Genomic DNA, 18,562 nt, shown 5'->3' with positions numbered 1-18,562 from the left:
CTTAATTCAGAATAACCTAATTAAACACGAAAAAAAAACTTATTTAATAGTAACAAAACTTAAACACAATTCAAACTATTCCAAAGAAACCATTCATCAGGGCAAATCTTTCACACTAAAATAATCTTTACAGCCCGGATTTATTTTACCGGAGCGAAACCTAAAGACAATTCAAACCATTCCAAGGAAACCAATCGTCAGGGCAGATGTTACACTCTGAATAAATCTCTGCGGCCCGGACGATTTTACATTAACGAAACCTAAAGACAATTCAAACCATTCTTAAGAAACCAATCGTCAGGGCAGATGTTACACTCTGAATAAAACTCTGCGGCCCGGACTATTTTACACTAACGAAACCTAAAGACATTTCAAACCATTCTAAAGAAGCCAAACGTCAGGGCAGATGTTACACTCTGAATAAAACTCTGCGGCCCGGACTATTTTACACTAACGAAACCTAAAGACAATTCAAACCATTCTAAAGAAGCCAAACGTCAGGGCAGATGTTACACACCAAATTAAGCTCTGCGGCCCGGACTATTTTACATTAACGAAACCTAAAGACAATTCAAACCATTCTAAAGAAACCAAACGTCAGGGCAGATGTTACACACCATATTAAACTCTGCGGCCCGGACTATTTTTATAGATCAACTACTTAAAATAATTTAAAAAACGAAACAACTATTCAACTACATCAGCACACTTAAAATCTTTTATATGCCACTTCCCAAGGTACTTTCCCTTATCATCTTCTAGCTCATACACTAAAGGAGATAATTTACGAATAACTTTACATCGTTCATACTTAGGAGCTAGCTTAGCGGAAAAATATTTCGGAGCTGAACTTTGTTTGTATGTTCGCTTCCAAACAAAATCACCAACCTTAAAACTAATATCCCTACGACGCTTATTATAATATTTAACGTTTTTATCATGAGCTTTCTTCAACTCATTTTTAACATTAGCAAAAACATCTTTCAAACTACACAACTTATCAACATAATCGTTACGCGAACCAAACGTCAAACTGTCTAGTTCAGAAAAATCTGAATAAACTTGACCATCAACAATAGCTTCACGACCGTGAACTAACATAAATGGAGTAAACGAAGTAACATCGTTCACTGAAGTATTAATCGAAAATTGAATTTTCGGTATATTGACATCCCATGTACGATGATCAGAACCAACCAAAGAAGAAACAGCAGTCATAACTGTACGGTTATAACGCTCAACAGTATTGTACTGTGGACAATACACAGGACCTAAATGAATTTGCGGAATATTATATTTATTAAGTAACGATTGTAATTCATTACCTACAAACTGCGAACCATTATCAGCAATAACTGTTTGGGGAATACCATGAACCAGGAAAACATGATCTTCAAGCCTTTGTGCTATAACTTTGCCCGAAGCTCGCCTCAAGGGGAAAAGTAAACAATATTTAGTAAAACAACAGACCACAACAAACAGAAAAGTATTTTGCTGTCGAGACATAGGCAGGGGACCAACTAAATCCATGCTGATACACTGAAAAGGACGACAACAAACCTTAGGGCTACCAAGCAAACCCGGAGTAGCTTGATTGGAATATTTATAAGCTTTACAAATACTACAACGTGACACATAATCAGATACGTCCTGATACATACCAGGCCAATAAAAACGAAGTTTAACTTTTTTATAAGTTTTTTCTATGCCAGGATGAGCAGCTAAAGTGGAATCGTGGTTAGAACGAATGACATCTTCTCTTAATTCTTTCGGTATTACCTCCTTCCAATTAAAATCATTACTAAGAGAAGTTTTACCTTTAGTGTAACGATAAAGTTTATTATTATTAATTTGAAAATTTGGACAAGTCTGAGGACGCTCCTTACAACGAATAAAAATATTATTATACCAAGAATCATTCGTGGTAACAGAAATAACACTAGAAACAGGAACAGAACGTGATAAAGCATCTGGTACAATATTTTCAGAACCACGACGGTGCTCAATTGAAAAATTATATGGAGATAAACGACATCCCCAACGCTCCAAACGACCAGTAGGATTCTTCAAATTTAAAAACCATTTTAAACTAGCATGATCCGTAATAATTTTAAAAGGTTTACTGCCTTCCAAATAAGGTCTAAAATGTTCCACAACATGAACGACTGCCAAAGCTTCACGTTCAGTAGCTGAGTAATTTCGCTCTTGACTATTCAAAGACCGACTACAATATGCAATTGGATGTTCTTCGCCGTCAATATTTTGAGTTAACATGCCACCTATACCAAATTCAGAAGCATCCGCATGAACAATAAAAGGTTGAGAAAAATTAGGACAAGCTAAAACAGGTGCAGTTGTTAAAGCATTTTTTAACGCATTAAATGACTCTTCAGCTTTAGGTGACCAAGAAAAAGGTAATGCATCCTTACGAGTGGATGTTAAAGCATTAAGTGGACCTGCAATATTGCTAAAATTTCTTATAAAACGTCTATAATACGAAGCTGTTCCCAGAAATCTCTTAACATCTTTACGACAAGTAGGAGTTGGAAAATCTATAATTGACTTAATCTTCTCGGGATCAGTTCTTAAACCTTGTTCGTCAACAACATAACCTAAATACTTTAATTTCTTACGAAAGAAACAACACTTCTTTAAATTTATGGTTAAATTACCAGATTTTAAACGATCAAAAACCTTTTTTAAAAGACTGATGTGTTCCTCAAACGTCCGACTAATAACAATAATATCATCTAAATAAATGAAAAGTTTACCATGAAATTCTGGACCAAACAAACGATCCATTAATCTTTGCTGAGTAGCAGGAGCAGAAGTTAAACCAAAACACATAACTTTAAATTGAAACAATCCACGATTCGGGACAGTAAAAGCCGTTTTTTCTTTTGAGGCTAAATCTAGAGGAATCTGCCAGAAACTCGATTTTAAATCAATAGACGAAAGATAACGAGAATCGCGTAAATTATCTAAAATATATGTTATATAAGGAAGAGGATATGCATCATGCTTAGAAACTGCGTTCAACTTTCTACTGTCTAAACAAAAGCGTAATGTTCCATCAGATTTAGGAGCCATTATAATTGGATTATTCCACGGACTGTTACTCCTTTCTACCACATCCATAGCTAGCATCTCATCTAATTGACGATTCAACTCGGCAAGCTTATCTTGTGACATCATATAATATCTTTGCTTGATGGGTGCAGCGTCTCCTGTATCAATCTTATGAGTTATAAGATGTGTTCTACCTAAACCCTTCTTCTCCGACGAAATATCTTCAAACATTTTATAAACCATATTGGCCTCATGCTTCTGTTCTTCAGACAAGGACTCAAACGGGTGTAAACAATTAACTGCAGACACAGCAAAATCCTTTGCAGCACAAAAAGAAACAAGACAGTCCTTCTCCAACAAAGCTAATACATCCGGCGCTATATTAAATACTTTCCAAAAATTAATTCCAAATATTAAAGAAGATGATACTTCGGGTATCACATAAAATTTAACAATACGTGTCACATTGTTAACGGTAACGGGCAAAAACATATAACCGGCAACATCTGAATTGGAACCATTTGCCGTAACAATACTTTGCAAATCATCCGAAGGATGTAAAGTACCTAAGCCAGAAAAATAATCAACCGCACTGCCTCCTATTATAGAAATTTCAGAACCTGAATCCAACAAACCAGAAACAGATAAGTCATAAATTTTAACTTTAAGATAAGGTCTAACGCTAGAATCATTGGGTAATGAATTAAGGACTGCCGACACTTTAGTTCGATAAGAATTGAAAAATAATTTTACTACACTACACCAATCTTTCCAATCCTTTTCATCGAAATTAGGATGACAGCCCTTCCTTACAAGTTTTTTGAATTGTTAGAATTACATTTGGGACAGGTCTTAATCGTCTTCCCCTTTTCTCCGCAACGAAAACAAACAACCTTAGGTGGAGATTTAAAATTAGACAAAGCATGTCCTTCCGTACGACATCTAACACAAAACTTTTTAACCACTGAAGTAGCAGCACATGATTTAGATTTTGAGCAACCCTTGTAAGCTAGATCAGGAGCTACCATTTTGTCAGACATACGCGGCGGTTCAACAAAAGCATCTGCACGGTTTTTCGCATGTTCCAAATGACGGCAGTACTTCTTCAAATCAGTCCAACTATTAATCTCAGTAAAGTATAATTGGTTGGTATAAAAAGGTCTGATGTTATTTTTGACAATTTCTAAATTTTCTACTTCAGTGAGCGGCTTTCTTAATCGTGAAAAATAATTTTGCATTATACTAAGGTATACAACAATCCCCTCATCAATTCCCTGAGTCCTAGAACGAATCTCATCCAACACTTTTCTATCAAAATCAGGTGGTAAAAAATCCTCCAGTAGCAAGTCTTTCAACTCTGACCACGAAGTAACAGTGCCACAAATTCCTCTAAACCAAGACAAACCACTATCTTCAAACAAATTAACAGCTGAATTAAAAAGTTGATCAAAAGATATACCACGAGCCTTACATAATTCCTCCACGCGTTGTATAAAAGCAACAACACACGACTTACCATTAAATTTTAAATTGAGTGAATTAACATTTACGGAACGACTACAAGAAAGATTTACTTGAGGTGTAATCGTATTTTCGGTATGACCAGCTACATTTTCAGAATCAAAATATTTTGCATGATCTTCTTCAGATGGAAAATACTTATTTTCTACTTCTTGGCTACTTTTGAAAATGGTGTATAATTTGTTAAATTTACGTGTTATATTATTTAACATAGAACTACATTCAATTTTTGCCAACTCATCCTTCTCGTCAACTGGAGTTAATCTACCTAACCGATGATAAATATGATTACCCAAAGCGTTAATTCTATTCAAGGTCTTAAGTTGTAAAGGCGACTTTGAAGTGGTAAGACTAAACAATTCTTTTAATTTTAAAGAAATGATTTGTAACTCCGAAGAGACATCACCGTCATAATCAATAATTTCGTCAGTTAGAACTTCCTTAGAAAGCTTGCGAATTTGTGAACGCAATTCATCTACAGTTTCAGCTGGAGTACCACCACGTATTTCGATCTCATAAACTAATTCGTCCTTGTGTAATAAATTAAAATTAATGGGGCGATCTTCCATGGTAAAGCAGTATTATATAAATGCAATGTACAATGCAATAAGCCAAAAGCAAGATGAAATGTAATATAGTAAATGTTTAAATGAAATTATTATGACCAGAAACCGCAACACTTATGAATAATTTTCAGTTAGACTTAAAATAAACTAATAAGCTTATCTTAAAATTAACTTAAATTAACATAAATACAAAAATATATAAATATCTTATAGTATAACATAAGCAATATTATTCAAGAAAGAATGTAAAGAATAAGAGTGTTGTATGCAATGAAGTTATAAAAGCCAACTCAAATAAGTTTAGAAAAAAAATTCAAAATAAATTTCTAAGTTCATGACCAAAATTTTTGGGAGCAAAAAGATCACAAAAATGCCTAAAATACCGTCAAAAGCCTCATACGTTGGGCGCCAAATTGTCGCGGGGACAAAAAAAACTTTTGTTGGTTAAGCAAATTTAATTGAGAAAAAAAAATATTTTATAAAATAATCTGATAAACAAAATGATTTTAATTTACATAAAAAATAATCATCAGAGGTGAGGTCGTTGACGGTATCTGGTCATGAACATCAACAATTTAAAACTAATATTAATGAGTTGGCATCTCTAAATTAAGAACAGATAAAGCAAGCAGGATAGCTCAAACCCACGAATGGAATGCATCAATAAAAGCCGTGCAACCAATATAGCGGCAGCAGCAGAAGCAGCGGTAGCAGCACTGGACATGCAGCAATTCCTCCGACGAAGCAGATGCTCGAACTCAGCAACAATTCTCAGCTGAGTCCGCCCAGCAAGACCGTAGTACTTCAGAATATACTTTATTTAAAAGTATATATGTATTTAAATACATATAAAAAAAAACACTCCCTGTGAACAAAACAACTTATTACCTATCTTGCATAAGCACTAAGAAGGTCCTAAGAATGCCTTAGACACAGGTACAAGCCATAAAGAGTTATTAAAATTCAACAATAACTCATAAGATTGAAGCTATGGAATTGGGATATTTAAAGTGTCAAAAATGTACAAATTATTGCTTAATTTGCAATAACACAAAACGGAAAAGCAAGAACTATATTTATTTTAACGAAATAGTGCCTCTAAGTGATTTAAATCACTATAGGATTCGACTTAGGTCATCCAATACATGGACAAGGTCTATGTTCAGTTTTTGAGTAAAATATGAAGAAATTAATAGAAATAATTACTGAGCCATGTAGGATATTGATTAACAAAGGTAATTAATGCATGAACTCACCTCAAGAGTGTTTAAATAAATAGATATTCGGCAACGCCTGTCAAATAATGCACGTGGCCGGTATTTAATGACGACTGGAATTGAACGAAAAATATGATTAAATATTATTCTAAAAACCACTAATGTGCCTCGATTAAGCAAATATAAATTGTTTTACTTACGGTTTAGTAGCCTAAACCTCTCAAATATATATAATATAATAAGCTTGACGACGTAGGTAACCCTCCGTTTACGTAAGTATATAATTCGTGTATAATCTGAAACGAATGCAAAACCAATATACGAAATGTAGAAACAATATATGAAATTCCAATATTCCAGAATATTCGCTGAATATACTCACGAGTAAAAAAGAATATATCGTTTTAAAACACACAAGTGTCGGTATGCGACCGGCGCCTGCACAACGATAGAATGACGACGCAGAAAACGCAGTGTTGCCGTTCCACGAAATTGACAGATAATAAAGACAACGATGGTTACGGTTCAAAAATCGAAGTTTTGTTTTAAAACCGATAAATGTTTATAAAAATAAATACTATAATTTATTAGAAATAAAATATTGAAAAATTAAAATTTTTAGGGTTACATCACACAGGTGATGAGGGGTGAAGTGCCAACAACATAGAGAAAATATATTTGTTGGGAAGTTTCACACGGTCACACAGGTGATGAGGGGTGAAATGCCAACTACATAGAGAAAATATATTTGTTGGGAAGGTTCACACGGTCACACAGGTGATGAGGGGTGAAATGCCAACAAGATAGAAGAGAAAAGATTTTTGTTGGGAAGTCACGCACGGTTGTGACTGCGGGAGTTTGCTAGAACTGTGGTTAGGAAGTCTTACACGGTCACAATGTGTGATGAGGGGTGAGGTGCTAACCTTTGCAGTCAATACTACCGTGGTCATTAATGAGGGGCGTGGTGCGTTGGCAAACTTGCTCATCTCAACTAATAAGTTGTTATTAGTTGAGATGAGCAAGTTTGAGGACAAACTTTATAGTCAGAATGGCCGAATGTTAGAAATAATTCTTTATGCTAATACATTTATATTATAATTATATATTTAATAAACTCATATTTTTTTAGTGTATCCGTTTTCGTAAGTGTAATCGATTTTAAAACTGGTATGGCTGTATAAAATAATACAAGATGTTTTCCCGCGAAAACGGATTATTAAAAAAAAAAACAAGAGAAAGTCGCGCATGGAACATTTTTTTAAAATAATTATTGTAAAAGATTTGATTTGTAAACTTCGGGGCAATAATATAAAAATAAAACCTGAAATAAATAAATATTATACTTTCTACTGGCGTATTTAATACTATGAATAAAGACGTATCCCTAGTATCAAATGATTTGTTCAACTCTGAAGTCGCCAGATAAAAAGGATGTATCCATAACGCACACATTGAGGGTTTAGGGTGACTATGAGGGTTAGTTGCATATAACATTAATATTCATATTGGAAAAGTTTTGGCAATTTGCACTTAGCTCACTGATTTTGATCGATATGAACGATTAGTAAATCCTATAACGAAATACTTCCACAGATCCTAACTATATAAATTTGTAGCTTAATATGAGATGATATAAATTGTGCATATTGATGGAATACATTCCAAAAACAATTGAATACTTACAATTATTGAATACTAAGTCATTATTAAAGCACTTATGATTTTCTGTAAGAACTAATATCGTTGTATACTCATGTAATAACTAAATTACAGTGATACGCTATTTGACGTGTATTTCCTTAAATGTTATAATTAACAATAGACTATGACGCCTATTACTTGATGATATTTCCAAATAACTAATCTTGTATGAGTTTTGTATCAAATTACGCATCATATTATACTGCATACTGCTACAACGTCACTATTATATATAATAAATTATGAATCTTGTATGAAAGTCAAAATATATCAGCCTCACAGTTCTCATCCACATAATCTTGCCTTAACCAATTATGAATAGACGGGAATACTTTATTTTTAAATGTTATCTTTATAAGGAAAAAATGTAATATATTCTACTTTTTTATATTTGACATACATATCGCTTTGAAACAAATGATATTTGATATTTTATGAAATTTTATGTTTTCCTAATTTTTTGAAACTAAGAAGTCTTAACAAAGCATGTCCTTTGAAATCAGTATTTTTTTATTTATTTTTTTAATATTTTTATATATGTATATTTACTGCAGGCTTATAAGAAAATAAGTCATTTGAAACATTGTGACACCGCTTTATAAACTTAAATTGTATTTGTCTCACGTCCCCGTGTCTCTATTATTACACAAAGTAGGCTTTCAATAGGCTGTAGACGCCAGTAGACACCCTAGGCCACGTAATTAGCATCCTGCCCTGTCTGAGAGATATTTGAATAACGCGCAAGGGAGGGAAGCGTGTAAGGGTTGGGACATATGCAATTATAAATAATTAAATAAAATTAAATAATCACATTATTTCGTTTTGTTTGTTCGATGTACTCGCTTACATATATTTTTAACAAAAAAATCTATATATAATATAGTCGATTTAATAGTAGGACAAGCCAATATGGAAGTTACACTTTCTTTTTTTTTAATGTAAGGAACACGATCCGAGAAAATCTGACGGAAATAAGGTGCAGTTTTTACGTGCTCTTTGGTGCTTGGTTATATTATATATAGGTTATATATCACTGTAGGGTAATAATTACTTAAAAAAATATACATATGTGTCAAATATCTCATGTTGATAATAAGCAAAATTAATATTATAGATCTAGGAAAATGGGTTGGTTTCGACTGACAAATAACTCTAGCAAGAAATAAATATATTATTATTATATTTAAAATGTTAATGTTATTATCAATATCACCGCGTATGTGTCCTCAGCTTTAAGTCGGAGCGGCGTGTATGGCGTTAACGCTCCTCTGGACACGTTAATTGAAAGTGGATTGGAGGTGACAGTGTAGAACGGAGTTTTTGATTTTTTTTAACATTGGATGTTTGTGTTTGAAATTTTTTGTGTAAGCCGTTGTACTCTATTGAATAATTTTGCTTATCATAAAAATGTTAGGACTCATACGTACGCGCCTAAGAACTCATACTTCTATGGCGTAATATTTTTTAACTTATTAATAATAAAAGGATATAACAATCCCACCAAAAACATTAATTGTAAAAAAAATTCCAAGTAGTGACTTGGCCGGGGCACTGCCGTGCCCCCCCCCCGGATCATGATAAATGTAATTTCTTCTTCAGCACGACTACTGTAATACATACAAATATAAATTTGTAATGAAATAAATATTCTCTAATAATATATGATCCATATATAATATATGGGATAATACCTATATAAGGAATATAAGATGTGAAGTTATCAATTTTAAGCGGCTTAATGATACTTCAGCTATTTAGCGAGCAACTTAATTTAAAACTAAAATAAAAACTTTATTAATAAATCTACGTCCGGTTTTGTGATTAACCAACTAAACAGGTACTAAACAAATACTACTTTAGTGAATACTAGACTATATTAGAACATATACCTAATAAAAGATAAAAAATTAAGTACTGGAATATATAGTCACTATCAGAAAATCTTAGTAAGACTATAAACGATTAATTTGAAAATACAATACTGTGTAAAAGAAAAAAATCATTCAAAACTAATAAAGCACAAAACTAACTAACCACTATGATATACAAATTCGTAGATATGAATTATTTTAACTTGTTTTTTATTTATATATTTAAAAATTAACAAAAAGTGTTTTTATACTTGTTCGATTAGATATTTAAATATAAAAACATTTGATGTGTAACAGCCTGTACATTTCCCACTGCTGGGGTAAGGCCTCCTTTTCCATTAAGGAGAGGGTTTGGAACATATTCCACCACGCTATTCCAATGCGGGTTGGTGGAATGTACATTTGGCAGAATTCCGATGAAATTGGACACATGCAACCTGCATGTGTCTAATCCTCACGATGTTTTCCTACACCGCCGAGCACGAGATGAATTATAAACACAAATTAAGCACATATATATAGTGGTGCTTGCCTGGGTTTGAACCCGCAACCATCGGTTAAGATTCACGCGTTCTAACCACTGGGCCATCTAGGCTCGTTTGATTTAAATAATTTCAATAAATATTTATAAATCGAATTGGTATTGTGTTGTCTACTTACGTTCATTCACAACGTAGGTGATGTTTTCTCGAGAACGTGTAAGGGAAAAATTCAATGTTCACTGGCTATAAGTCGCTACTACTGAACAAATTGCGTTTTAAGATACAAGCGTTTTTAGGATAAGTTATATTAAATATATATTTATAAACGTAACATAATAGAAATTTAGCTGTATAACCATAAGAACGCGATTTGTACGACATTCTTTGCCTTGCACAAACATTCTGTGGATTCAACTTTCATTAGCGGTTTTCCCTAGTAGGGAAAGAAAGAAAAGAAAAGAGCCTACACATTTCATAAAGGGTAGGGTTCAACGCATATGGAAGCCTATTGGTGCTGTTATTTTCCACGGTCAGTTTCTACTGACTATGCATTAGATGATCCACCGGCTAATCTTCTACCATTAACAAAAAAAATTTTTACGTAATAACTCTATTATTCGTCAAGGAGATATTATTGTTTAAGAAAATCGCTTATCACTTGGACCTCTGTCAGAAATCTCAGAATCGTTATCTATTCTGTTCGACGCTATTCGCGCGGCAAAATAAGATATCGGTGGATATTGAATGACGCGGGCGATACCGTGAACGCGGTTTTGGCTTCTTCCCATCACTTTTTACCCTGTTTTTATAAACAAAGAAGTTTCGATTGATAAATATTCGCACTGTTTGGATTACAGATACAAGAATAAAATACAGAAAGAGTCCAACTTTATATAGAGTATATGTATATTTGTTTAATTCTTTATTACAAAGTATTATGGAAAAACATAAATATATATGAACTGCATTCAGTTATATTTTAAATCGACACTGTTTCTTTATTTGAAATGAAACCCACATTGGCCTATTAGCCTTCTACTAGAATATTATTCACGACAAAACAAAACATGTCACTTCAGACTTCACTCAATGTTTGGCGATATACCGTATGGTGAATAGGTTCCTCCCTTTTCAAAATAGCCCTCTTAGTTATATCGCTTGTTGAACTTGGCGCCCTGGTCATTGTCTGTCCGATCCTGCTTTGCTTATGGTGTTACCGGACCTACTACTACGTTGGATTTACAACGGAGAAATTCTACCTTTGTATGAAGTATGGCGTACAGTGTCCATTTCAAATGATGATTCAGATACGGTTAATAAATTGAATAATATACACAATAGGTAGATAATATGTTTTTTCTTATTGGTATCCATTTTTTTAAATAAAATAAATTTATTTTTAATTTTTTATAATTTTTAAAATAGAGAAAGATACACTTATATTATCAAATTGGTTCTAAATAATTTACATTTCGAGCGCATTATGACCTATTAGTGGCTAAGTTTTTAAGTAATGATATATGAAATAAAATGATTATTGTAAACCTATTCTAATATTAAATTTATTCCCATAATGTTGTCTTAAATTTTCGCGATTATTACACATTTAAATAAAACTAATTATAACGGATGAATCGCGTATATTAATTATTTTTAAAACATCCCGACGTTTCGAGCACTTTGCAGTGTTCGTGGTCACGGGTAGACTAAGATGACATTCGTCTATTTGAAGAACAAAGGAAATATTATTAACAACTACCGCCAACGATTTCTCAATTGATATCTTGAGTAACGTTCCGGTTGCACGCAGAAGGTACTAACTGTATCTTTAGGTCTTGCAGTCTGTTGGATTTGGGATTTCAAATTTTTAATAAGTGGATCCCAGGTGTTAGAAAGTCTCCAACCATCTTCTCTATTGAAGTTCGGATGTTTTTGAATTTCAATAGCCTCGCGTATCATTCTAGGAATGAATCTGTGTTCTCTAGCGAGGATCTGTGGTTTATCAAATCGGATAAAATGGTTAGGTTTATCCAGAGCATGTTCACAGACTGCAGACTTAGAAGAACGCCTATTTTTGACATCTCCTATATGTTCCTTGACCCTGGTACCGATACTTCTCTTTGTTTGGCCTATGTAAGATAAACCACACTCACATTCGAGTTTATATACTCCTGCAGTTTGTAAGGGAATATTACTCTTGATAGGTCTCAAGAACTGGCTCACTTTCTTATGAGGCTTGTAAACGGTTTTAATTGAAGCTCGCTTCAAGATGTTGCCAATCCTGTCTGTAACTCCCTTCACATATGGTAGAAATGCAGGTTGTCGCTCAACTGTGGGTGGCTTGATATGGCTTCTGCGATGCTGGCGAGGCACGGGCAATTTTTAAAAATAATTAATATACGCGATTCATCCGTTATAATTAGTTTTATTTAAATGTGTAATAATCGCGAAAATTTAAGACAACATTATGTGAACCAGTACGGACTGGAAACATCAAATCAAATTCGCCGGTTGGAGTACCTAAAAGTCAAACATGCCCGATACGTAACGTCCATGAACTTCCTGAAAAGATGCCGTGACAATAATCTTATTCCGGTTTGTGTAAGGATCGCACCTAAGAAGGACATAAAGCATGGTGATAAAATACTCAATCAGGCAAGTAAGAAATTATTGTTGCAACTCATCCGAGAACATCGATTTGACGCGCGACGGTTAACGGATCAAATTGACAACCTCAGTAAAGAACTCGAGTCACGATTATCTAAAACAGATTGGCAAAAATGCTGTGATTTTACTAATAAACGAGCCGCTACAAAATATAATAACTTATTTTATCGGATGTAAAAACTTATAAAAAAGTAACTAAAGACCCTACTAATAACATTCTTAAAAAGACATCCGCATTAATATCAAAACACCAAGAGAAACTAAATCTGGATAAAAAATCACTCGTGCCTACATGTGCAAAGCCTCCAAAACTGTATGGGTTACCTAAGATCCATAAAACTAGTGCTCCGCTGCGTCCTATTGTAAGCCAAATCGATACACCAACATATAGATTGGCTCAACACATAGCAAGGACATTATCACCCCTCCGAGGACACACTGCGGCGTATGTCAAGGATTCTTACCAGTTTGTTGGTGAAATCAAAGACCTTAAATTAACCAACAACGAGACAATGGTTAGTTTTGATGTCCAGTCATTGTTTACCTGCTTACCCATACAAGACTGCATCGAAATTGTCAAGAGGAAGCTACAGACACACAACATGCCTATTGAATATGCAGAGCTGTTACATCACTGCCTCACATCTGGTTATTTATTGTGGAATGATGAATTCTATGTACAAGTTGACGGGGTAGCCATGGGTTCTCCAGTATCCCCCGTGGTCGCCGATTTGTTCATGGAAGACCTGGAGGAGAGGGCTCTTCGCTCCGGACCTATAACACCTAGGTTTTACAAACGGTACGTAGATGACACTTTCACAATATTACCTAGTGATCTGACATCTGCATTTTTAGTACATCTTAATTCTATAAATAAAAACATTCAATTTACTATGGAATTAGAGGCAAATAATTCTTTAGCTTTCCTTGACATCCTTATTATCAAGAATCCTGACAATACATTAAGTCACACAGTTTATAGGAAACCCACACACACCAACAAATACCTCAATGGTGACTCGCACCACCACCCTAGCCAGTTAGCTACCGTTGGCAAATCTTTGTTTCAGAGAGCCCACCATCTCTGCGATGCTGAACACCTAGAGGACGAGCTACGTCAGGTCAAGCTTGCACTCCACCAGAACAAGCTGCCCGTGCCTCGCCAGCATCGCAGAAGCCATATCAAGCCACCCACAGTTGAGCGACAACCTGCATTTCTACCATATGTGAAGGGAGTTACAGACAGGATTGGCAACATCTTGAAGCGAGCTTCAATTAAAACCGTTTACAAGCCTCATAAGAAAGTGAGCCAGTTCTTGAGACCTATCAAGAGTAATATTCCCTTACAAACTGCAGGAGTATATAAACTCGAATGTGAGTGTGGTTTATCTTACATAGGCCAAACAAAGAGAAGTATCGGTACCAGGGTCAAGGAACATATAGGAGATGTCAAAAATAGGCGTTCTTCTAAGTCTGCAGTCTGTGAACATGCTCTGGATAAACCTAACCATTTTATCCGATTTGATAAACCACAGATCCTCGCTAGAGAACACAGATTCATTCCTAGAATGATACGCGAGGCTATTGAAATTCAAAAACATCCGAACTTCAATAGAGAAGATGGTTGGAGACTTTCTAACACCTGGGATCCACTTATTAAAAATTTGAAATCCCAAATCCAACAGACTGCAAGACCTAAAGATACAGTTAGTGCCTTCTGCGTGCAACCGGAACATTACTCAAGATATCAATTGAGAAATCGTTGGCGGTAGTTGTTAATAATATTTCCTTTGTTCTTCAAATAGACGAATGTCATCTTAGTCTACCCGTGACCACGAACACTGCAAAGTGCTCGAAACGTCGGGATGTTTTAAAAATAATTAATATACGCGATTCATCCGTTATAATTAGTTTTATTTAAATTTATTCCCCCCCATTGTGAGAGTTTCTTTAAAACGTTTAAATATTTTTAATCTGTTAACATGTGAGTAAAGATCTAAATACTTCATATCCCTCAAAATAATCACAAGTACGGCTTACGTTCCTGTCAAAAGCATATACCATTGACGAGGGTTGCCGAGCCGGTTAGCAACGATTATTTAGTTGACCTCTCCACGGTTTTGATCCGTGTTAATTTATCATTTCGCAGGGCTGTTTATTTTCTGAATTATAACACTGTCGATTATATTTAGTCCATGATATTAATTTAAAAGCTGTCCATTAGCTTATTCGTATATTTATTGATTATATTTTAAAATTATTGTATACTATTATACATTTTATATAATTTACGAACGTCACGAAATTGAGAATAGGCTATTTGTCAATGCGAAAAATAAAGTGTCAATTATTGTAATCAGTGTATATTATGAGTTTGATAACGACAGTTGAAAAGAACACTTAATTTATTTAAAAATCCATAAATAAAATAACATTATTTTAAACGTTTGTCACGTGACATTAAATACTTCTTTGGCTACGAGTTCTTTACAAATCTAGTTGTGACATTATTCGTGTACAGTCAGACTAAGAAAACATTCGTCAGTTTTCAAATTCATTCCTTTATTAAGTCGTAAATTCTTAGTACTTACTATTTGAATCTAAACATCAAATCATTACGGCGCAATATGTCATTCTCAATCGGTAAATCAGATTATCGCTCATACTGAGCACACGAAAATAAATCTTAAGGTGACGAACCTTTTGTAATGAACCGACTGTAAATTATTTACAATTTCATTTATTAATTACCAGTATGGTCAGTGGTATAGTCACTAATCATTATACTATTATAGGTTTTACCTAAACGTGTAGCTAAAAACATTAACAAAAAAGTATATATGAATATAAAAAACACAATGTAATCTTTCAAAATTGTAAGCCGGTTTGATTTGGTGGTCATTTATATCTGTCATGATTATAGATGTTCTTAATGGCTTATAACTATTAACATAGACCAAGGGTGAGGAGGGACGTGTGTCGAGACTGGTTAGTGTCAATAATCCGATAGTTTTAACTTCTGACTATTCATGTGTTTTGAAATTTAATGGTAGATAAATTAGAAAATAATAAAAAATAACAATTTTTTAGTTTGGTAATTTTTTTTTTCAGTAATCGGAGGGGCAAATAAACTACCTGTTTGGCTTCACCGCCCATAAATACTTGTGCTATAGAAAAAAATAAGCCATCCTTACATTGTATATGCGCTATCAAACTTGGGAACTAGATGTCATTTCACTAACACCTACAGTTGGCTCACTTCCTCTTCAAACCGGAATGCTAAAATACCAAATCTTTTGTTTGGCGGTAAATTAGCCGATGAATTTCTAGTATCAACCCGGACGGATTTGCACAAATTCCTATGATCAAGTAAAGTATTGGATTATAAATCTTCACTTCTATTGTTGCTACACATTTGATAACAGCAAAAACAAATTGAAATTATTCATTATAATCGATATAATTTACGATTTTTATTACAAAATTCTTACAAATAAGCAATATCATAATTATTTTTTTTTTGCCATTAAATTTTAGCTAAGTTAATTTTTGTTAAGTATTTTGATATAGATTTTATTAGTACATAATGTTAACATTATACAGGGAAAGTAGAAATGTAACTGAGGAAAGAGTCGTTTCATATCCTTACGTTGTGTTCAAGTTTGTAAGATAATTATAATATACAGCAACCCTACAAAGGACCTGTCAATTATAGTTGAAGATTATAATCAATTTTCATTGTGTTAATAATAATGATGTGTACATTTACATAAAGGGATCCGGCTTAAGTGTAATATTTGATGAACGTAATAATTGATTGCGAAATTACATAATATTTTGATTAAAATTAAAAATATATTACGTACCTAATATGATTTTAAATTTCACTTAAAAAAATAAAAAAAAAACGATCGAAATTCGAATATCGAATGAATACTCGAGTTACTAGATATTGGTTTTTATTCAAATATATTTTTAACTTTTTCATATTTAATTCAGTTTCATTCTTGCACATATTGAAAATAAAAACTCTTTTGAATTAGTAAGAGTATATGCCCACTGATGGACCGCTATATATTGTGGTAACTACCTCATTAGTCTAGTGGCTAGCTAAGGTAGAACGAAGTCAGAACCCCATGGCCAAGTAAAAGGTATTGGTTTTTTGTAAAGAAGTTCTTCATTGCTATGAATATTAATACTATGATAGTATTTTGGAATTTACAAAACTTAAACTCTTGTAAAGTCCCCTCTACGTCTGATATTTATCAAGTCGAGGACTATGACATTTAATCTATGTTCAGGCCTATTCTTTAAAGTCTTATGTACACTGCCTGATATTTTTTTTTCTAACAATAAAATCTGTCCTATTGTCAGCTATGTAGAACTCTTTTGTTTTTCTCAAAATTAGGTGGGATCTCAAATGGCCCACCCAATAGTAAAGAGTCATCACTGCTCATAGACGGTACTGTAGGAGATATTATATTCATATCATCGATGCTGCAGAAACGTTATTTTCCTTATGCCTGTAGTTACATTGGTTCATCACCCTTCCAAACCGTACACAACGAAATTAGTTTTTGAAATTGGCGGTAAATTATTTAATGAATGGTAACTACCCAGACAGGCACAAGGTACTCCATGTTGATAGTCGATTGTTTTTATATATTTATTGTGACTTAACCTTCAATTCTTAACAAATAGATGTCACTGTACATTCGCAGTGTTTATAATTTTTCTAAATATACTCCATGCCGTATTTCCATGTAGTGGAAATGATATTTTTCCTATGTAAACTCCATTTTTCCGAGGTGCCGTCCTGTCACGTTGCACCTCCAGACGTGAAGCCAATATGCACGTCTGCAGGAAAATATCAATTTCAAAGGATATTATTTTCTATGACATTGTTATACCACTGACCTCGGCGTTTGATAATATAAAGCTTTCGTACTTTGTTGGTATCATCACAAATTGTGAAGTTTGAGAAATGCTGTTCGAAATTTAAAATAATATTCGTTGTCATTAAAATTATTTCAGTCAACAACGTTTTAAAGACTTATTTTCGTTTCTATAATATGAAAGTGTGTTTTCATTCACTATCATAGGCAAGGCGAAGTCAAAAATCTTTATTCAAAATAGAAGTGATTACACTTTCTTATTAACTGTCAAAAATGTACCACCGTATTATATTATACATATTTTTCATATCATGTCACATATACAATATATATTTTTAATAATAATACAAATATGTTTTTGTTATTTGAAATAGCCTGGAGGCGATCATCTCATTCCCAAGGTGTGTAGTCAACTAGAAATTCATTAGTGTTGTAATATCCCACAAATACCCACAAATTTTATTATTGAATATTTTTGAACGTTTTCTGGTATCCTGTTGTAAAAACGTGTGCAATCGGATTCTTGGTGTAACAAGTTTATTTTTGTTCCTAGTATTAATGGAATGTACGTCA

The sequence above is a fragment of the Vanessa cardui genome, chromosome 1 (assembly GCF_905220365.1).
Source record: "Vanessa cardui chromosome 1, ilVanCard2.1, whole genome shotgun sequence".
In the NCBI taxonomy this organism is placed as follows: domain Eukaryota; kingdom Metazoa; phylum Arthropoda; class Insecta; order Lepidoptera; family Nymphalidae; genus Vanessa; species Vanessa cardui.
Note: the sequence above shows the minus strand (reverse complement) of the source record.